This window comes from Rhipicephalus microplus, unplaced genomic scaffold (genome assembly GCF_043290135.1).
Source record: "Rhipicephalus microplus isolate Deutch F79 unplaced genomic scaffold, USDA_Rmic scaffold_15, whole genome shotgun sequence".
Classification (NCBI taxonomy): domain Eukaryota; kingdom Metazoa; phylum Arthropoda; class Arachnida; order Ixodida; family Ixodidae; genus Rhipicephalus; species Rhipicephalus microplus.
In genome coordinates this window covers 29,130,502-29,150,617 of record NW_027464588.1, presented here as the reverse complement: position 1 = coordinate 29,150,617, position 20,116 = coordinate 29,130,502, and the positions used below count along the sequence as shown (strand labels likewise).

The following is a 20,116-nucleotide window of genomic DNA, read 5'->3' as shown; positions in this document are numbered from 1 at the left end:
TGAAGTATAGTACGTTAAAATGAATTTCACAATGTTTTTGTCGATAAAACCACGGGAGGCGTAATCTTTGTCCCTACTTTGAACCATAAGATCTAAAACATTGCCTCCGAGATGCGGCGCACAGCAATTCATCTGTAGAACAGACGACGAATGACAACTTGCGCTAAATCGTGTTCTTCAGTCTAATGTGGCAGTCTTCGTGCCCCAAATTATGAACTCATTCAACATTCAATTCTCTTACCCAACGTGTTGCAAACACATGGCCGTCACAGCAGCTCCATCTGTGTGTCAGTAATGGAGAGGCACCACATAATATAAGTCTCAGTGCTCTATGTATAAGAATGAAATTAAGATACTGTAGAATATCGTGTTCAAAATAGTTAGTCCTATCTGCTAAAACAGCCTTTCTTCACCAAATGCAGTCACGTTTACTCGCGTTTGAAGCTTATTGCCGCTTTTCTGTTCCGATTTCCAGATTTCTCAACTTATCAGTGCATTCTCGAAAAGCTCTGATTTGTACCACGAATATTGTCGTTAAAAACAAAATAATGCAACATCTTTTTCTACAATACTGTATGATGACCTTCGGTTGTCTATTTACGAAATTCATAAAAAAATCGAAGTTGTGGTTTTTTATTATTAAATTTCAATGGAGTACACTTTTGCCAATATGAGAAATCTGAGGCAATATATAAAAATTTACGTTTGCCCTACCGCAGCAATAATTTATGTAACTAATGAACACACTATATCCTTGAAACGTGTCAACGTTGGAAACGCTGCTTGCATTAAATTCAGAGAAGAAAAATGGGGAATGCGTAAGTAATTTTAAATCGTCGCAAAATTAGAAATTTTTAAAAGCTATTTTCTTAAGATTTACAAACTTGAAACCGTATGAATTCATTCTTAATTAGACATGCATTTCAGGTGAAAAATAGCTTCCTTGAAACAAAAAGATTTGTCTTTTTATAGCATCTGCAATTGTCGAAAATGACAGGTGACGAAATTGGTGCCTCCGTGTTGGTGAAGTTTGATTTTTTTTTTCTCGTAAGTCATGCCGTTAATGATAAAACGAAGTTGACTTTTGGGCTACCTGGTGAGAGGTGCACGAAATATGAAATACTCAATGAAATTAAAAATATCAAATTTTGGACCCGTGTCGATCTCTCGTGGAATCACCCTCACGCAATCACTCGCTGACGTTAGGCTTCATGCGGAGTACGTGAAAAAGTCGAGGATGGTGCTGGCGACGCCTTGTACTATATGAATTGCCGCGAATAACTTCGTAAGTGACAGCACTCAGTCGTCGCAGCACTAGGTACGGTCCAAATTATCTTCTTAAGAGCTTTTCAGAAAGCCCTTGTTTCCGTACGGGTGTGCAAACCCATACTTTATCGCCAGTTTGGTAGAAGACTGTTCTGCGGTGAGCGTTGTAGCGGCCTGCTTTGTACTCTTGCTGCTGGCTAATCCGTAAACGTGCACGTTGCCTAGCTTCTTCCGCGCGTTCCGTAATCTTGTCGGCGTTCGAGACGATGTCGTCGCCTTCGTGCGGTAACATTGCGTCTAACTCTTCCCGTCCATGAACGAGGCTGAACGGTGTCATGCGGGTCGTTTCTTACTTGGCCGTGTTGAATGCAAACGCAATGTAAGGCAAGATTTCATCCAAATTTTTGTGGTAAACGTGTACGTGCGTCGAAGGCATGTCTCCGTTGGTTTCGTTTAGACACTCTGTCAGCCCGTTCGTTTGCGGGTGGTAGGCGGTGGTCTTACGAAGCGTTGTCCCACTTAGCATCAAGACATGGTCCAAAAGAGCTGCCGTAAACTCGGTGTTTCTGTCTGTGATTACGACGGTTGGTGCACAATGCCTCACTACAATATCCTCGATGAAAAATCTTGCCACCTCTGCTGCCGTAGCTCTCTGGAAAATTTTTGTCTCGGCATAACGGGTCAGATAATCCGTCGCGACGATAACCCACCGGTTCCTTGCAGTAGAAGTAGGTAGTGCACTCAAAATGTCCATGCTGATGTGGCGTAATGGAATCGTTGGGACCTGTACGGTTGGCAGGAGGCCAGCTGGTTTAGTCGATGGTGACTTGCGTCACTGGCAGTCCATACAGGTACGAACGTGGTGCTTCACGGCTGTGGTAAGTCTTGGCCAATAATACCTTTGCTGTACCCTGGCCAACGTTCTCGTGTAACCCAAGTGGCCAGAGGTAACCTCGCCGTGGCATGCCTTCAGTACTTCGGTGCGAAGGGCTGCTGGGATGACGAGCAGTTAAGCAGAACCCGTCGACGAAAAATTTCTTTTGTAAAGTACTCCACCCCGGAAACATAAAATTGACAACACTCTTGCGAAAACTCTTGGCGCCTTCCAAAATCTGCCATCTAACTAGGTAATTGAGCCAAGCAACTCAGCGTCGTCACGTTGTTGCTGCGCAATTGCGGTCGTTTCGAGGACACCGAGAAATGATGTCTCCTCCTCCATGGGTAGGGTTGGCGATTCAATGGGTGAACGGGACAAGCAGTCACCGTCCATATGTCGCTTCCCTAACTCATGTACGACTGCCAAATCAAACTCCTGATATCCTCACGTCCCCGGCCAGCGGAAGGCCGGCAGGCGACGTGAGGATATCCGGTGTATCGACACCCACCAATCTGTATTAGAGTCCCCGGGACGGCTGTCACGCTCGAAAGCGTAATCATCTCGCAGTAATGGCATCGGCCCGCAGCGGAACGGTGCCGCCATCGTGTGCGTTTGCACAGTTCGAAGAACGTCTTTTGTAGTCCGGTCTTTTCGTGTCTCTCTCTGAGACCAAGAGGCCGAATGCTTAAGAGAGCGAGAGGAGAGGACGGCAACAAATGTCTTTAGTCTGTCGAATAAACGGAGTGAATTCTTTTGGTTGGCCGTGAGGAGAATAGGGAGGGGCAACCAAGGGATTAAAACCGGGCTCCCGTTACCTCATGGTCGTTCTGGTTGCAGAAAACGGTGCTCTGCACTATCGGCTCTGACGAGGCAACATGCGACGGTTACAACGGTGAGGAGTCTTGTGAATTTGTACCTAGGTTCCTGTACATAACGCCGTGTTGTCGCAACGTATTGAAAGACACTGGCCTCCATCCTTCACAAGCAGCAGCAGCCACGACAAGACAAGACAGACACCATGAAACCAACCTTCCACTCCCTTCGATAGCAACAGCTGCTACGCAGCTGAGGGAGCTCTGCCCAAGGGAACACAGGGAATATATAGAAGGTTGAGTTTTACTGTACATGTGAAGCTAGCGAAACGGCCGCGAGCGCATCATGAGCGTAGCATGTAGTTATTTTGTCACATGAGACGCATCTCATTTTTAACAAGTTTGCAACAGTATCATACATTCGTCTTCCATTCCCCTCTCGTTATACCAAACTTGGTATAAGTGAAGCTAGCGAAATGGCCGCCAACGCATGATGATCGTTGCAGGTAGTGATTTGTGGTTGTTGTGGTTGTGGTGTTGTGGTTGTCATTTGTGGTTGTCATGAGTGATTTGTGCTTGTTGAAATGGATATGAAATGATGCTTCGGTTTGACCGATGTATTGCTTGTGGCATAGTGAGCACTCAAGTAGGTAAAAATTTTGCTGCTGTCGCAGTTCGAGTCCCCGTTAATCTTAAGAGAAAAGGTATGTGCCGTGCTTTTAGGAAGAATTGAATTGGTCATTTGCGCGCAAACTTTACGTCATGGTTTGTTACAAGATTGACAACCAACAGGAGCAATGAATATAGTCTTGGTATAAGTTAAAGTGTCGCGCAAGTTCCTTTATCTCCGATATACAACTCGTGGTGATTCAGTAAAAATATGCTTAAGCCGATCGCTCTGGCCAATAGGTTGTTATGCTTTCTGAGCATATGCGACACGTTAGGAATAGATGCAGAATCCTTTAGAACGAGGTTGGTTCAGGAAGGCGGCGCAAATCGCTTGTCCTTATTGTTGGGCTTTTCACGGTCAAGACAATTGGTCCGCTGGAGAGCATTGTCGATTATTTGTGAAGGACACTGTTGTTCGGTTAATGCTTTATGAGCTGGTCACGGTTTCGGGTGAATTCTCTGTTATCCGAGCAAATTCTTTTGAAACGGATAGGTTGGCTACTGGGGATACTTGTTTTGCAATGTTTGACATGGCTGCTTTTAAGGTGAAGATATCTTTGTCGGTCAGTGAGCTTCCTGTAAAGGTTGGTCATTACTTTACCATTGCTATTTCGCGCCAATGACGTTACCCAGACGACACTGCGTCTGGCTCTGCGTCCAAGCAACGCAGCGCGCCGCGCACCTGTGAGTATATGGCACGCACATCGGTGCCTGACGTGGCATCGCCGTCGTGACGCGCAAAACAAACGCCGGCGCGCACGCGCACCAGGTCACGTCGAGGTATATTGGTACCTACAGTGTTTCGTGTAGTCATGTTGTTACATGACACGCATCTCTTGATCAACTGTTTGCACCTGTCACATACTTTCGTCATTCTTTCACGTGACGTAATACCGAATTTGGTACATGTGAAGCTAGCAAAACGCACGCGAGTGCATCATGAGCGTATTATTTGGTCATGTTGTTACTTGACACGCATTTCATGATTATCATGTTTGCACCTGTCATATACCTTCGTCATCCATTCACCATCTGTAATACCAAATTTGGTACATGTAAAGCTAGCGAAACAGCCGCGAGCGCACCTTGAGTGTGGTGTGTAGTCATGACTCATGACTTACACGACGTGCATGTCAGGGTTTCCACGTTGGGGTTTGTCACTTGTGTTCACCATGCAGTCATGTCATACCATACCAGTTTTTCAACATACCATGTGAAGGAAACCACCGCAAAAGCAACAAGGCCATGAAATGTAAATCATGATATTTAGGACTTATATAATGGTATGACCAGTCATTTATACTCGTCATACAGTCATGTTATGCCATACCGAATTTGGTATTGATACCACTTACGAAACGGCCAGGAGAAGTAGAAGTCATAGATAGATAGATAGATAGATAGATAGATAGATAGATAGATAGATAGATAGATAGATAGATAGATAGATAGATAGATAGATAGATAGATAGATAGATAGATAGATAGATAGATAGATAGATAGATAGATAGATAGATAGATAGACAGACAGACAGGCAGGCAGGCAGACAGACAGGCAGGCAGGCAGGCAGACAGGCAGACAGACAGACAGGCAGGCAGACAGACAGACAGACAGAAGGACAGACAGACAGACAGACAGACAGACAGACAGACAGACAGACAGACAGATAGATAGATAGATACGCTCGATGTCACCGAAGTTCATTGAGAAACGCTTCGCATTTAAAATGCATACACAGCGTAACCACGATGAAAACAAGCCGTCATATCGGTTAGGAGGCCTGGTCATCGGCGCCATTTGTAAATAGCCTGGAGCATTCCTACTTGCTCGCCAACAAATGGTTTTACTCCTCTGAATGCGTGTAATCTTCAGCAAGGAATTCAAACAATCGCATTTTTTGGTCGATATGCCATGCCATACACAATATAGCGATGAATATTACAAGATGGCTCAATGTAGGTAGACATGCCATTTAACTTGAGCGAGGTCTTCATGAAAAAAATAACAAAATTAAAATTGTCCATGTAACTCGCCGTGGAAGAGCGTACATCAGTTTTACTTTTTACGCTGCAGTTCAAGTGGTGGCTTGAGAAAATTTCTGACGTGTGGTTACTTTTTTCTCATCTCTCCCTTTTAGTTTCATTTTTTACCCTAAACCGTCCAGCCTCGCTGCGCACGCCTTCTTAACCATGCCTATAGGTGCTCGGCTTATTCTGGAATGTATAAAGTAGCCGAGTAATTGAAAAGTTCGACGTATTTTTTACGTAAGCATCCAAAAATGCAACTCGACGCACTATATTACTCGGTCAGAAAAAATGCTGCTCAGGTCTTTAGCGTGGCGTTGCATTGCTCCTGTATGAATGTAATCAGTCGGTTAGTTGACCACGTGCTAGACTGAAAGATGAACCAATGACAAGGGTTCAACAATAAATCAGTGTTCTGGGAATATGTGACTTGTGGTTAGTTTATTTCGATTGTGTTATTATTTTGTGAATTGAAATGTGCACTGCCCTTTGTACTTTACAATTTAAACGCTGCAATGTTTCTTGAAAAGCTGCTGCAGCGTTTGAAACCTTTGGTAATTTCAAGATGTGGGAGATACACGATGGCCAAGCACTGTTATGTGTAACCAAGGAAACGAATTCATTTGTATGGACAAGAAGCTACACTTGCCTCAATTCACACGACATTATTTTTTACTTGAGAGAGCACAGAGCTCGTTACGCAGAATGTCTGATGTCGGATCATGCTTCAGTCTTATCGATTGTGATTAAAAAGTTAGCATTGTCCGTGAACGAAAATTTAAATATATAGAAACAAATATAAATGTTGCACCCAGAACTTCTGCGTTGCAAGCAAGTGATCCCCCACAGAGCCCATTTACTACCTTTTTTATTTTTTTCGTGGTATTGATTGGAATGTGTAATAGATTGCTCAAGGAAATAGCACGAATTGTATGTAACAAAAGCACGCTCACTAGACGAATATAATCACTAAATCATTAGTATGAGAAAACAGTCCCCCGATAGCAAAGCAGAGCCCTCATGCGCGAAAGATGTTCAAGCTTTTTTTCATTAGAGAAAACTTTGGAGGTCAAGTCCTAAACCAAATTATGGTGAATTAGTCGTTCGACCAGTCTGTTCAAACGACTAATTCACCATAATCTCCTTTAGGAGAATAGCCATTGGAATAAAATGTGCTTTTGAAGAAATGGCCGGCTCGGCATAAAAGACTTGCATGCGTGTCTGCGTTAATTTTCTCTTCAGAATTAGCTGAAAGATATCCTAGAGCAGAATACCATTTTGACAGCTAAAAAAAGCAATGTCCTGTTGTTTACCTGTTCATCGCATAGTCGAAAGAAAAAAAAAGAAACAATATTTAACCTCCTTCGTTATTATTGATTTATTCTCAGGTTGGGCGGCATAATAATTAGTTTTTCATTATAATATGGTCAAGAAAAAATGCACGTGCAACCACCGTTAACGTCTGAAATTCGATTTCAGTTCTTTGACTCTTCATCTTTAAATGAACCAATCGTAATTATTTGGAAATCTACCAGCTCCCTTTATAAAGGATGCCGCAAATCTGTATTTTCAGTAACAGCTCAGTGCTGGTGTCATCGCAAAGCTTTTTAGAGAAGAGTTCAGTGGTGAGTCGAACACATTTCTCATGGTATCTAACTCTATTATTGAATGAGTATATGCCACTCATATACTTGATTAACCATACTTTTCATTGGATCCGCAAAGTAAAAGAGAACTTGTAAGATCACCAAGTAGAGTTTCAACAGTTGCGGACAAGATTTTTTAGGTTTCCTGTATTAATAAACTGGTCTAAAAGAATATATCAAGTAGATTGATAGAGGATGCCCGTATTCCTTTCACACGATTGGAAAATTGATATTTTTGTATTCACAGACAGTCAGTCAGTCAAAAATTTTAATAAATGGTCCTCAGGAGTTTACGCCACCAGGGTGTCCACGGGGGACATTCTAGCAGCCGCTACCGTAGGCGACGCCCGAGTCGGGACGAGAACGTGGTGGTGTTCCGCCAGTTCTTGGGCCCTCTGGACGCCTTTTGTTGGTTTCTGAGACTGGGGCTCCTGAGTGTCTCCTCCCAGTCGGACTCCCTGGTGAGAGGCTTCGAAGTAACGCAGGACATTGCCAGAGCATATGTTCGAGTGAACAGTATACTTCTGACCAGTCTTGGCATTGTGAATTTATGTCTGAGTTGTAACGGCTGAGTCGGCCTCGTAATGGGTATGATCTCGTTTGTAGCATGGGAAAAGCTACCTCTTGCACGCGTTCGAGCTTTTCATGTAGTAAAGGGTATTGGCTTCTTTCGTTTCGGTAGTAGAAGATAATTTCGTGATAGGTGAGTAATTGATCACTAAACTATACGTCTGGGGCTAGATCTTCAGTGGCTGATTGATCGTCGAGACGGGTCAGTTCTCACGCTCGATCATGAGCCATTTCGTTGAAGTTGGGTTGCTGTGGGTTGACCTCTTTGCCCATGTGGCCAGGAGACCAAGAGAGGTAGTGCAAGTCCATGCGTTTGCGTGTTTGTAGAATGTGGGCTGCTTCTCGAGCGATGTTGCCGCTTTCGTAGCCTGAATGGCGGCGCAAGAATCTGTGAAGACATGGGTGTGTGAGGGGTCGACTATCACTAAGTCTATAGCAACCTGGTCGGCTATGGCGCTCGTTGCTAGCCTAACCGAGGGGGCTGAGCGTAGGTCCCCGTCCCCATACACAACCGCTAGTGCGAATGTGGAGGAGTTATTGTATTTCGCCGCACCGACGAAGAAGGTAGAGTTGCGATTCGCAGTGGTGCGGTGGAGTATCGCGCGAGCACGGGCCAGGCGTCTGCCTTTGTTGTGTTGCGGGTGAAAATTTGGCGGGAACGGGTTTGCCATGTAGGTAGCGTGGACAGCTCTGGGGAAAGTTACTTCGTGTTCAAGGTAGGAATGTGGGGACATGCCAACCTCGCTTAGAAGTTGGCGGCCTGCCTTGGAGTAGAAGAGGCGGATCACTTGGGCCGTGGTCCGGGTCTCGATCGCTTTGTCCATGGTGTTGTGTGTGCCTAGTTGGTCGAGACGGAAAGTACTCATGTTTTGAGGTAAAATAAGGACTTGTTCAGCGCTTTTGCGCATGAGCGTGTTTAGTTTTGTTTTTTTCTCCTTTGTCCAGTTGTGGGCAGAGTGGACGTAATTGATGTGGCTCATGAGGAACGCGTGGTATATGCACAGAAGGTTGGTGTCTCCAAAGCCTTGTTTGCGACCCAATAGTCGCTGAATCAGTCGGAGTATGTTTTCCGTTTTTGCTGTGTTCTTTGTAATGTTGGTGCATGGCAGGCAGTGACCTCGATTAGAAGGCCGAGATTGTGTTCACAACAAATATTTTTGATGCTCGTCCAAGTGGAATATCTCGACGCATACTTGAACATACACATTCTTACGAGTGATTAGAAAGGCGTTTGAATCAAAAAGAAATATCTGGCAGAAGTTTTCGTATTTGCCGGTGAGAAAGCTTATGTGATTCGCTGATTTTTTCAGCAGCACAGACTGTATAGGTCAGGCTGCAAAAAAAGTACAGCACATATTCGAACCTTTATAGAATAAATTCGTAAATTGATATATTCCATCTTACCCTAAGTTCGTGCAAACGAAGGACCCTTTGCAGTTGAGCTGTGATAAATTATGCATTTGTAATATTTGAAGTAAACTAACTAATAACAGTGGCTAGTAAGCTACTGTCCATTATCAGATATGTATTTTTGTTTCTTGTCAACGCCACATAAACCTGATGGAGTTTACCAGCTCTAAGAAACAGTGCTGCAAGCAACGTTTGCTCATGAATCGTTTTGAACTCAGAGACAAAAACTTTACAAATGCATTCATAAATCTAAAAAATTAATTTTTGAAACACTCTTTCTATTTCACCTCCTCAATGTGCGTTAAATGAGTTGTATAAAACAACGTTGCCAAGTTAAAACAATGCAGAGTCTCAGCGTAGGCAAGTATTCTTTTTTTATAACTGCCTCCATTCTAAATATTCCTATATATACGGGAATGATGGTAAAATCGTGTATTCACTATAGTGATGTAGAAAAATTTTATATGTTACCTTTTTTTCTGTACGAAGTCAAAGGCAGCTCTTGAGGCTTCAGTGTAATTGATATATTACGTGAGAAGCACTCAGAAAATATAAAAGAACTAGTTTTTTTAATCAATTGAAACGATAAGCAGAGCTCGTTGGAAAAAAGGCGTAAACGACAATTTATGTTTAAAAATGCCTAATAAAGATATTTTATTCAAATATTTTGTGTGAGCTTGATGCTTTTTCAAAGGCTGCCTTTCGCTTGTGCAGGGGTATCTTGAGGGGCTTGATTGAAATTCCTGTCCATAAAATTCAACAAGAAATATGACACTGCTTGATGTTTACGTAGACATCCACGTACTTTGACAGACAACGCATAAAGTCACTGCGCATATTTTGAACATCCACCGACACGTTGACGCACTCTTCTGTCACACCTTATTGTTCTCGCAGCTTGAGGAGGCGGCTCCCTCTCAAGGGATTACAAAGAAGGGACCACGATTTCCTTCTTCGTATCCGTACCGCAAATAAGTACACCGGCGAGCGAAAACAACGAAACTCCGGGCGTAACATTACATACTGCAAAGACTTCAGCAATCTGCAGACTCTGTACCATCTGTTGCTTTATTGCCCGGCGTGTGACGCGAACGGACAACTTATGTTCGCAGTTATAGAGCTCTCGGCCTGCTTTGGACAACATCTAAGCATCTTTTGTTCCCAAATAGCCACCACTGGCAAATCAAACGTACTCTCTCCACTGCTGGACTTTGTTGAAGGCAGTGGACTGCGTGAGCGACTTTGAAGTATTCGCGCCGCGCGATTTCGGCGGAAGATCTGAGAGTGCCACTTATCTCTTCCTTCTTTTTGTTTTTTTCTTGGCCTTTTTCATGCTCTTGTTTTCACCTTTGCTTTCTCCACTCTAGTCTATTATGCCTCATCCCCCTTCCCTTGTGAACCACTGCTGAGGTGTCGCACTTAGCTGCAGACAGTTGTGGTGTTCACTTTTTTTTAATTCTAATACTCAAAACTACTCTCTCTACAAATATATATGAAAAGTATTCGGGCTGAGAGGTGTCTTTCATCTACAAGATTTAGCCTTGGCAAATGATGCAGTTTTAACTGGTGGGAAAGGCCGTTCAATATGCTAAACGGTGGCACGTTGTGTAGCACCAACAATCCGCGCCATGTCCCGCATATTTTAAGCTCGGCGTGGTCGTCCGCCGTGAGGAACGCTTCCTGGACTGCTTCGAATGCAGGTTAGCGCTTTGCCTCCTGGCGAATACCACTTATTAGAAACAGATTGTTCATCGACCTTAGTTTCATGGGACTCGCTCGCTGGATTCCGTGTCCAACGGTTGTGCCCCCGCGATGAGTAGGTGATGATATTGCCACGTAATATCATCACCTACTAGTGGTGATGATATTACGTAATATCATCACCTACTAGTTGTGATGAGTAGGTGATGATATTGATATTGTATCAAGAATCAACAGACGACCGACAGCCACCGTTACAACCTTCGACGACGCTTCGTGGAATACCAGCCCGGTGAACGTGTTTGGGTGTGGACGCCGATACGCCGACGTGGACTAAGTGAAAAGCTTCTGCGACGGTATTTCGGACCGTACAGGGTGGTTCGACGGCTCGGCCCACTTGATTACGAGGTTGTCCCCGACGGCATCACGAACTCTCAACGACGCCGATCGCAACCTGAAGTCGTCCATGTCGCGCGCCTCAAGCCATTTCATGCACGTTAACAAACTGAACTAGTGTTTTTTTGTATTATTGTTGTATCGGAATTTATTCATTGTACTTTCTTGCATTATTATTGTACTTTCATCTTTAGTTAAAGCATCGGGACGATGCCTTTTTTTCAAAGGGGGGCAATGCCACGTTCCATTTCCCAAGTTTTTGTTATCGTCCCAAAACACCACACGATTCTCAGCGCAAACCGCGCCTGCAGTTTTCTAGAAGGTTCCGGACTGTAGTAGATCATTTCGATAAGATCACACCCACTGTGCGAACGGTACAGATTGTTCTGGAAGCTACGCCACCGCCAGCGATAACGCTAGAACATTCGACGGCAAGAGTATAAATGCCGACGCGCTTCGCCGCTTGTCAGTTGTTGATCGAAGGGCGACGCTCCGTTCGCCGCTATCAGTCCGAGACTGCTATCTGTGCGAGACTGCTGCTGTAATTGGACTTTCAGTTTACCGGGCACAGGTTCGCCAAAATAAACAGTTAAATTCCAACACGAAGTCTCCTGTCTTCAGCCACGTCACGACCCCGTGACAATATTTATAAATATTGGTGCTCTGTTTTGTAACCGATCCAAGTGTGACCAATCCAAACTTATAGTAAGGAGACATCTGCCTTACGCATCCTGTATATTTTGGAAAAAATCTTATCAAGGCTTGGGAACTTATAGAATTTTGTTGCACAGAGTAGGGTTAACAAAAATATCATCATTATCATGAACATGCTCTCACACGCTTCGTCCTTTTAATGTTCTACTTCGCTTGCACGGCACGTGCGCAGGTTTGATCATCTAGGAGTCCGGAAACTACCCCGAACAGGCCTGTTATTTGAGTAATAGTGTTGTAATGTCACGTGAACTAAACTAAAAGACGGGCAATATTTAGCCATGCGAATAAGAACAGGCAGCATTGTGCAATCAATTATTTTACCTAAAGAGAACAGACTTCCGCCGCCTCAATTCGAGCTAAGTAGGTTGCAAGCGGTCACGCCAAGGCTCCTGCAAACTTATTCATGCAGAGATCCAGGGACCATTAATAGCATATATCCGAACATTTACCCATATAGGTCTTCCGCAGCTTGAGGGAAGGCGGCCACTTTGTCTCATATGTTCTGCAAGGGCGGCTAGTTGGTCCCTAGGTACTGCAATAAAAAATCTGGCGCGCTCCTGCGATGTCCCGCCCATGAAGACCAAATTCTGGCCGTAGAGCGTTCCCATGTTCGCACCAGCAGGCTAGAACTATCGACCACGTCGTGGGATTAGCCAGGTGTTCGTTTTATCACGTTTTGCTGGAACTAAAAGTTCATTCACTCACTCACTCTGTGACTCACTCACGTGACATGTTCTCGCCAGAAATTACTCAAGAGCTGGCCATGTGACTAAGATTGCAAGATCACGTAACACGTGGCCACGTGACAGGTCTAGCTAAGTCTAGCCATGGCTAGCCCCCCTTAGTGTTGCGAGGAAAAAATACCACTTTCAAAAAAAAAACAGTTGTGCCTATGATTCCAGCCATTTATTGGTAGTGCAAGCTGCGTACTTTTTTTATTTCTTACGTTTTACTAGTACATGCCAAATTGAGAAGAAATTTGTCAGCTTTCTAAAAGCTTCACGTTCAAGCCTAATGATTTGTTCATACTCGGTGTTAATGCAGATGAAGAAAAAATTAGAGTGCTCAACAGCTAGATTATATCCCTCGTCTTCCAGTGCGTCACGTACTATAGAGGGCAGACTTTGTTACAATACCTTCTACTCTACGTCTTTGCAGAAGGAAACATGGACGGATTTCTTGGAAAGTGCCTTCTCATGGCGTATGCTACGGCAGTTGGTAAGATAAAACAATCCTATAAATGTTCCACGAACGCAATTTCTGTAGGCTTGGAAAATGTTATAAAAGCGTTCTATACTTCTATTAGGTTTCGATCATCAAGCGACAAACACATTTGAGATTAGGTCTGCCTTAGGCCGAAAACTACCACGTCGTATGATGGACGCCAATCGGGGCAATCTCAGCGTACTACGCCACGTTGCGTTAGCTCGTTTCTTTGTTGCCTATAGGTACACTAAAAACAAAATTTTAGTCACCAATATTGACAGCTAGATTGAAAGACCGGGTGTGCAGGTCGATACAAACAGCGATCATTTAAACCTGGAAATATTGAAAAAAAAGTGTTTCAATGTGCTCTTCAGAAAGTGTCGCAGCTTGTGGCCGTGCTGTGAGCTAGAGCCAACTTTGCTAGAGACAATCGGTCTGGCATCCCTTGGTTCACCTGAAAGGGGCTTTCTAATAATACCAGCCCTCGCACGTGTCTCTCGCCCTGAAGCGATACCAGCAGAGTTTCCTGAACCAATACAAATGACACTGGCCAGAAGCGCCTGAATGGCGGGGCAGCCTTTAGCCCCTGAGAAAGGAGAAGAGGGAGGTGACTACGAGATGTAGATAAAGGGAGGTCAGGACAGGAACACCTGCACGCGGATGCGCTGGGTAGAATATGTCGTTGCAGCTCTCGCTAGCATGCAGCCACCACGCCGCGCTTAAAATACACCACTATACAGTCAGCTGTCCAAAAGTGCCTAAATTGATATTCAATGTATTAGAGCTATCTGTCCTATAGGTATAATGTTGCTGTTTTCGTGATTTACTGCAATGTTTGTTCTTTAAATCGATAAGAACATGAGGATTTTTGTTCATGAAAGTCTTCCGACGGAAGAGCGAGATGCTGTAGCTTTCTGCGTCATATCATTTTGACATTGATTTATAATAGGTTTCAATATCTTAACAGTTTACCACTACCTTAAAATCGCCAATATTTGAGGCAGTTTCTTCACATAACATTCTGTACAGCAATAAAGCTAGCCGTGAGATGTGGCCGCCCGTTTCCTAGCTTTCCTAAACATGGTGAGGTGTTCTTATGTAAAAGTTTTTCGGGTATGCCGATTTATCGTTTTCCTATAGGTGGGAACTATTGCACTTCAACAACTATAATTGGCCTTGCAACAAAACGAATGCGATAAAAAGGCTCATTTAGCGATGAGTGCTTCAATGCGTCTGTATGAGTGAATACGCTCTTCGGTCCAACCTAAAAGCCTGAAACCTGGAGCTTTAAGGCTGAACATTGCATGAAGTGGTTATCTTGGAAGATTGGCCGCCCAAGTAGCCGGCACTTAATTAATGGCTCTGGCGGGGGTTGAACCAGGAAAGCATGGAATGTCTTTTATTTTAACATAGCATGAAGACGCTGTCGATTATATAGTGATAAAAGACTGTTGTTTCAGTAAATGCACTATCAAGATTCTATTAGGTCTTGTCTTTCGGACATGCTACTTATTTTTCCCTTATCCGTAGAAACCATGCGTCACTAACCAAACAGCGAAACAAAAGACTACCATGCACGCCTGACATTCCGTGCTTAATTGCACTCGTCTAGCGCGACAGATGTCAATTCATAATCCGCTTAGTCCGAACAATTGTTGTGTATTTCTCAACTACACCCCAAGGTGATACACTTTGATGTAATAAAAAATTAAAAAATGACAGCACTGGTTTCAATGCATAGATATGCATCCATTAGGTGGTATATATTAACGCATCTATCCTTTTTACCATTTCAGTGGCCCTGACCATTGCTCCCAATGAAGCCGAAGCGATTCCTCCTTTTATTCTTGACGCTATTCTCAAAGCGGGAAGGACCGAAGAAAAGGAGAAGGAGTGAGAAATCATACTCGCGGCTGCGTACGTAGTCCCTTTGCTTAGGCCTATTGAAACAAAAAAAAGGATGACAGCATGGAACTAATAAATAAAAAAAACCGAAACGTCGTCGCCGCTTCTGATGTCTTTTACTAGGCAACGTTCGGTTTTATTATTACTAAATATAGAAGTTGCACGTAAGCGTAATAGCTAAAAAATGTCGGAATAGTCAAGATACAAAACCTGCACAAAAGAGAAGAAACTCTCGATTCTATAGGTATGAAACGCAGTTATAAACCGTTTCGGAAGGCCATGGCGTAGGCGTAACAATTTACTTTCGAAAAGAATGAAATGCCGGAATTTGTGTGCTGGAGAAGTACAGAAAGAGCATGTGACTTAATTTCATAATACGACGAATGCACATTCGATATATCATTACCATTGTATCTCCTCTCATGCCTATTCGGTAGTTGCTCAACCTACGCAACATGCCAGTGGCTCATACACCTTTCCCAGGTATATATTCGATGTGTTGCGTCATTTAAGAATCGCATTCTAAATTGCCTGAAGATTCTACATGTGGCATGTTCTCAGAATGGTAACATACTGAGATGTGCACTGAATACTTCAAGGGGAAGACAAGAAACGCACATTTACTCATATTCAGTGAGAAGTGATTGTCATCAAACCACTTTTCCATGGTTTTAAGATAAGACTGCAGGTGGTCGTATAACGTCTGAATGGCGTCTGCCATTGCAGAGAAGCTGATATCGTCTGCATAAACACAAGTTCGTATGTCCTGGCTGCGTGTAATGGTGCTCATTAGCACATTAAACGGCATCGGGAACAGCACTAAGCCTCGCGGTAATCCTGTAATTTGTGCGTGAATAATAAATAAAAAAACGCCTTTAAAATATTGAAACTTACCGTTGGTGAGAAATTGGTAATACGCATTACTATGTATGCAAGAAAATTTAGAAAGTTCAATCGATCAATCAGAATACCATGCATTACACTATCGTATGATTTAGCGATATCCAAATTGACTAGAGTCGCTTATATGTTGTTCTGTCGTGCTAGCTGTATGTTACTTCCTAAATCACCATTAGCATTCCATATAGACCTTTCGGCCATGAACGCAATTTCACCGGGGCCTAGAATTGACCTCTACTAAAAATAGGTTCACTGGTTCGAGCATAAATAACTGTATCGCTGAATTTCGTCAGATTTGACGGCAGGGCAATCTGCCATATGTTGTCTAATATGTGCCCTGCAACTTGTTTCTTCAGCAACAGAATATTTTCAGCTTGTTTTTATTGCGTAGTGGTATCCATGAGTTCTTCAACGAGTACTTAACAATATATAAATGAATATTAGGCGCTTCTTTAGATGAAACTTTCAACATAGAATTTGTGATTCCATCTGGCCCAGGGGCTGACGTTGCTAAACAAAGGCCAGTTTGAGTGAACTCAGTTAAATAAACTTCCGTAAGTTCATGCGAAGATACCTGCATGTAGCAAATAGCCGAGAGACTTGTACTGAAGCGACGCTCTAAATCTCTGGCCATCTCAATCAGCGAGGTGTTCATTTCTTGCAGCGTCAACATAAAGTATTTCAAGGTAATGTGTTGGCTGTACTTTTCTTGACAGCAGATATGCAAAGTAAGGAACTTGATTCCCTGATCTGGAAAGGTAATCGAAATGTTGACTACGATATTCTTCTTTCGCATGGTGACAGTGCACTTAAGGCAAAAAACAGGCAGTCTTTCCAAGTTGTTTGGCGTTGACTATAGAGAAGCGCCTTATGAAAAGCTTTATATCTTCTGTATTCGCGTGTTGGTCAATCATTCCGCCAACGACAGGAGGGTTGTTTACTCGATGAGATAGAAAACTCAGGACTGTTTTGACATTCCTCTGGATTGAAGCCAGTCTAACATGCAATTTTCTGACCACTAATGTTCTGAAGTTTCGCAATGGCAAACCACAGACAGGTTAGTAACTTCTAATGGTTGACTTATACTCGCAGTTGTTGTTCACCACAAACCATGACATATTCGCATTGGTACAAAACTTCAAATGTAACACTGAGCTTAACTGATCTTGAACAACTGTACATGCCCGGTAATCATAAGCGAGAAAAAATTTTCAATGGTCCACTCCCACAGCTGTATGCCACACATGTCTGTCTTTCTTCCCCATGAAAAATTATGGGAATTTAATTCAACTGTGAAAAGCGTTTCTTCCTAATAGACTGGTGAAGCGCTATAAGGTGACTCGTACTTTGAACAACAGTTGGGAAATAACAATTTATTACTGAAAAAGAGTGGTACGAAGAAGGTTTAACAAAACATGCAGGAGTGGAAATTCTTGCCCATGAAAGAAGCCGTAGCCACTGTAAGATGGCGGTTGCGCCAACCATCTTACAAGGGGCATGAGCTGTTGGCGTTTGGCAATTGAGATTGAGCGTTTTCCTCGCACGCCAAGCGGGTTTAATGTGGCAACCTTTTTTGGTCAGATAGTGCTCAAAGTGAGTCGTTCTGTTATGAAATTTTGTTAATAAGCCTCGAATTCAAGGCAAGTTTTATTGGACAATTAGACACCGATACTCGCCCCTAATCTACCTAATTTAATGCTATATTTTACATTCAGGGTCACAATTCTGAAAGCTGTTTTCACCATATCACGTAATTTGCTTAATACGTGCCTCATTAAATCACCCCCAAATGTATGACGATTGAATCGACCAAAACAGATTCTGTAAAATAAAAGTTTTTATCAGGTGTAAGTCAAGCTTCTCAGAAAGAGAGAGAGAGAGAGATAAAGATGCAAGCAAAGGCAGGAAGGTTAACCAGACGCACATCCGGTTTGCTACCCTGCACTGAGGAAGAGATGAAGGGGAGAAAAGAGGTTGCAGAGAATATAACAATGGTTCACACAATCACGAGCACACTCGAGGGAGCACACGCAGTCTACACAGGTGGTCGCTCAGGTTTGTTGTCTTCAAGTAATGTAAGAGTGCTTTAGTCGCTCTCTGCGCAATAGAGGCAGACGCCCAAGGTCCCAGAATCTTCTGCACAGAGAATGATCTAGAATCCAGTTGGTTCAAAACCATCCGCAGCTGGCATCGCTGCGTGTTGTAGCAAGCGCAGCTGCAAAGGACGTGTTCGATGGTCTCTTCAGTTCCGCAGGATTCGCATGTAGAGGTATCTGCGATACCGATGTGAAAGAAGTACACCTTTGTGAATGCAACACCCAACCAAAGGCGGCAGAGCAGTGTCGCATAGGAGCGGGAAAGTTGTGATGGTAGCTGTATCTTGAGCGAAGGATCTGGTTTATATTAGTGGCACCTTTGGAAGCTGGTAGACCACCAGAACGTGCCTGTAAGATCTCGAGCCAGCAAGTAAAGTTGTCTTGCTGCATCAGTCCTTGATAGAGGAATCGGGATCACATGTGTTTCTTCATGGGCTGAGTGAGCTGCATAATCGGCCAATTGATTTCCAGTAATACCGATATGTCCAGGTAGCCATTGATAAATAATATCATGCCTTCGCGCTAGAGCCTCATGGTGGTAATGTCATTTCATGTACCGATTGTTCATGATTCCTCTTACACATGGCAAACTGCAAACTCTGAAGTGCTGCCTTTGAATCACAGAATATGACCAATTTTCCTGGGCGCTCTTGAACAAGATATTGTAAAGCGGCCCCTATAGATGGAAGCTCTGATGCCGTAGACGTAGTCATATGCGACAACTTAAATTTGATTGTCATTGCTGCAGCCGGAATTACAGCGGCATTTGATGAGCTGCTGGACAACACCAACCCATCAGTGTATATCTGCGTTCGGTCTAAGTACAACTCATATATTATTAGCAGTGTTGCTTGCTTCAATGCTAATCTGGGGTGATTGTTTTTCTTTTTTATACCCGGAATTTCTGGACGTACCTGTGGCTGGTCGAGGCACCACAAGGGACCTGCAATTCCCGTACATGGCGTATATCCTGACGGAATGCTGTTTAGGTGTTTGGTTATGACGTCTCAAAACGTAGCACGTAGTCTTTTGGAGGGTAGAAGGGAAGTGGTGGTCGGGGACATGGCTAGCAAGTATAATGTGTGCTCTGAGACAAAATACAACTCTATGTATCCTGACCGGATGGTTCTTGGCAAGCACGATTGTGGCATAAGTAGAAGTGCATCGGGCAAGTCCTAGGTAGATAAGCAGCGCCTGACCCTGCAAACTCTCCAATAAATGAGTATTGTATTTGCAAGTGTTAGTCAGTACCAGCAAGCTGTAGGGCAATAGACTCAGAAATGGGGCCCTGTACAATTGTAGCAAGGAGGCCACAGAAGTTCCCCATGCTTTCCCCACAAGAATTTCATTATATGCACAGTAGATAGCAGTCTCTTCATCAAGTACGCACAATGCGGGCTCCACGAAAGACTTCTGTCGATTATTATGCCTAGAAAACGATGCGTCCGTGCATATTTGACACTCTGCCTATTGATGTAAGCAGGGTACGGTGTCAGTTTTTTGCATGTAAACGCAATCAGCGTGCACTTCACAGTTGATATAGTCAGGCCTTGTTTCTGTAGGCAGTTGTGAGAGTTGCTGCCCACTGTATTCGTGCACGCACCTGAGGGCGAGTAACTGCAGCATTCTAGAGGCAAATATCATCAGCGTATATAGATAGGCACACCGACTTTGGCAAAACCTTCGCTAGACCAATGAGACCAACATTGAACAAGGTGGGGCTTAAATTACCTCATTGTGGTACTCCGCCGTAGGCGTAATATTCAGTAGTTTTATCTGTTTGCGCAAAAAAACCCTACCAGTTATATAGTATTTTATCCATTGAAACATTGATTCAACAATGCCCTTTGCAGCGAGAGAAGTGAGGACGGCATCGTGAGCTACATTATTATATGCACCTTTCACGTCAAGAAAGTGTGCTA

The 20,116-nt window shown here is 43.6% G+C and overlaps 1 long non-coding RNA gene across 1 annotated transcript; it reads left to right on the top strand.

The window, feature by feature from the left end:
• Window positions 1-7,227: 7,227 nt before the first annotated feature.
• LOC142784662 (uncharacterized) lies at window positions 7,228-15,224 on the top strand. The gene is made up of 3 exons (XR_012888718.1): window positions 7,228-7,275; window positions 13,246-13,305; window positions 15,090-15,224. It is a non-coding gene; the product is annotated as an uncharacterized LOC142784662 (long non-coding RNA).
• Window positions 15,225-20,116: the final 4,892 nt, after the last annotated feature.